The sequence below is a fragment of the Blennius ocellaris genome (genome assembly GCF_963422515.1).
Source record: "Blennius ocellaris genome assembly, chromosome: 9".
NCBI lineage: Eukaryota > Metazoa > Chordata > Actinopteri > Blenniiformes > Blenniidae > Blennius > Blennius ocellaris.
This window is the reverse complement of record NC_137658.1, coordinates 10,536,729-10,540,228: the sequence shown is the minus strand read 5'-3', so window position 1 is coordinate 10,540,228 and position 3,500 is coordinate 10,536,729.

The window sequence follows — 3,500 nt, the reverse complement described above, 5'->3', positions numbered from 1 at the left end:
TCTTTCTTTCTTTCTTTCTTTCTTTCTAATAATAGTAATGATAATAATAATAATAATAATACATATATTTTATTATTTCAAAACAAAAAAAAATCATTCATAGCACTCATATATTTATTCATGTATGGTTTGAGCAATGTGAACCTACTGAGAAATGGAAAACAAGCCCAAAATGAATTAATTGTGTTATGTATTGATCTCCAATGAAAAAGTCATATTCACTCTCTTTACGAAGTCTAGTTTCCCCTAACGGTGACGCTCCTCAAGGATTAGGTGACATGTTGGTAAAGCAACTCATTTGGTTTCTTGTCCTTTTTGTTTTGGCATCAAACGTCCACATGAGGGCAACAGTAAGCTGAACACGTCAAGTCTCCTTGCTGCTGTCTTTTTCTGCTGTTTCGCTGCTACTATGCCTTATTTTCCATTTTATACTTAATGCATCTAAGTCAATTCATAAAAACTCATTGCAGATTCATGCAAGCAAGTTGTTTAACACAGTCATTCAGACCAGCTCTTACTGTGAAGCAGGCTTGTGTTGATGGAAATGAAAGTGCCATGGCCCTAAACTTCATGGAAAATATAACATCACCAACATGTCACGAAGAGCTTCGAATACATTGAGGATATTTCGAAAGAAAAAACAGTCTGAGTGAAAGTGAAAAAATTTTGTTTTTTGCATGTGCACATTAATTAAAACACCATTACTATGACCTTTTCATGACCTTACAAACTCCACTAAATTGTTTTTCATCATTCACACCTGACTATAAAACTTTGTATTCAAGCTTGAATTGGATTATTTATCCACTGTTGTGTGCCAAAATGAACAATTCAACCAGCCTGTATAAATCTTCAGTATTTATCTAAATGAAAGGTTACTTTATGAGGAGGATCCATGTATAGAGATTCAGTTTAAACAGAGCAGCATGAGCACTGTTTATAATCTTAAAGTCTACTGAAGGAGAACTAATAAGGGGCCTGTGTCGTCTTTTCACCTCAGCTCACATGTGTTAGAAAGAAAGCTCCTGTAGCCAAAAGGCCTTTTTTCCTTTTTTTTTTTTTTTTCTTACCATGAATTTGAATTTTACTTAAAAAAAAAAATCTCCAAATTGATTATTCAAAATAATTACAGACAAGTTAGATTCTGCTTGATTTCAAGCAGCAACATTAAACACATTCATTCCAAATTTGGTCCTTTTTATATGCCCTTTTATTTGACATTGTTTATTTTGCTGTATGCATACAAAACAAAGCTGTTTGCACAAAGTGACATGGTATGAGTTGCAACATTTACTCCAAACCAGACTTGAACCAGGAGCACTGTGATTGTATGATCAGTGTATTACACAGGCTACTGTGCCACACCGAGGATTCATAATTGGTCTTTGCTTTCATTCTTTTTTTTTGGGATACTGTAATTGATTTGAGCCATAAAAGACGCAGGCTTGTTTACATAACGAATTGTTCATTATTTCTTTAAAGCCTGAGGTGACATTTCCAAAAGTTCGATTTGAACAGCAGCCTTCAAATTGAAGTTTGTTCATTGGCGGTCAAAGTAAGTCAGCATTTTTTATCAGGGGAAAAGACATGGGAGGACAAAGGCTCAGACATGGGAATGTTTGTATTCGAGTTAGAAAATTAACTTGGATCAATAATTACGGTTAAGTCAGGTTAAGTCTTGTCAAAGGGAGCAGCTGATCAGACTTACTGCTGATTCCGATGATCATCTCATTAATTAAGCTGTGATTTGAGTTTTTGTTGTACATTCTAAATAAAATTTGCTATATTGTTGTTCTCCAAATAAACTAACTGGGAGTTTGAAGCTCCAAACTCGTATAACTCACCAGTACAACTTTTAAACTGATGCGACCCCAGCTCAAACTTATTTTGTCTTCATCCGTCTTCATCTTACAGAAGTCAGTTCGGCTCAGGCCTCAGTATCTGATCCTCCTCTCAGTGCCCCGACACTAGCCCCTGTCTGTTAGAATGAAATGAAATAAGATAAAAAAGACTGTCAAACAAACAACAACACCAGTAGTTGCATGAGCTGCACTGCAGTCTGGCACCAATTCAGCTCAGCTTTGGGAGAAAAAAAAAAGCCTCTTGAAAGGCTGAATGGGCTCTGGATTGTCGTAGCTGAATATTTTCACTTCACTTTGCTAAAGGCTGAACCACTCTGTCTTGTTGAAGAAATATAATTATATTGTAACCAAATATAAATCAATAGATATCCATGCAGCCTTTTCTTTTTTTAAATCATATACTCATTGCAAGCTCTAAAACACCCAAGAGTAGACTTACTGAGTGGGGTTGGATCAGATTTATTGCATGGAAGTGTTAATTACACAGACAGAATTAAATAGACGCGAAGGAGGGACTGCGCTGGGTGGTGTTGCTCCCCTCCTAACTAATAACTGGGACTTCACCGGCTCTCTAATTACTGCGAGCCAGGCTTTTAGATTTACCCTCGCAATTAGAGGAGAACTTGTTACTGTCCAATTTAGCCCCTGTTCCCACCCCCCCTCTGTCTGCTCCGACCACCTCTTTAGAGGGGGACAGAAAGGCCGTCGTCAGCTGGAGGGTCACGTCATGGATTTCAAGCCATCCCTTCATATGCTGGGAAAGGATGAAATTAAGGGGGTGACAGACAATAGAGATAGATAAATAGAAAGAGAAAACGCTGGGTAAGGACAGTGGGATGTTTGGTTTTTTTTTTAATGTGAGATAAGTTGGAGAAAAAAAAAAGTTGGGATTGTAAGAAAAACATGTTTACTCAAGTATTCTCGTGCACTTTTACACCTTAATCTAGAAGTGAGATTATATAAGTACGTCTACTTTCATGAGAAACTTGAGACTTCCATGTTTGTGTCCAAAGCAGGCGGCAATGAGTGCTGCCAAAGTCTTTTTCTCTCTCCCTGGACCCCTCACTCGCTCTCTCACTCTTTCGCTCCCTTTTTATTGTGTTTGTTGTTTTATAGAAGGGTTAGATGCGGTCCAGATTGCTGTTGCCAATAGAGACTGTCTCAGTTCACCTCCAGTTGCTCGCCGATCCATTCATAAACAAATCGCTGCAGCTCGGGACCTCTGAGCTGCTACCCCAAGAACAACAAGCAGAACTTGATCTGTATTTTGAAGTATTCTCTCTCTGTTTGTTCTCTTGGTTTTCTTCAAAGTTTGCCTCTCTTGCACAGCTCTGATCCCTCCCTCCTCTCTCAACCCTCTCTACCTCCTCTCTCCCTCTCAGCTTCAGCAGGGCTGGACGACTGACACTCTGTGAATCTGTCAGAGTAGGAGTGTGCAAGTGTGTGTGCATGTCTCCATTGGGAACATTTCTTCTTTCTTTTTTTTTTTTAAACTTACAGCACCCTTCCCGAGAGTTGGGCAGGCTCTTGTTTTTTTTTTTTTTTTTTCAATGTGAGAGTGGAGAGAGAGACCCCCATGGTGCTGTGATTTGACTAAACAAACAGCCCGGCTCAGTGCGGTACCTCCTCCAACGGACT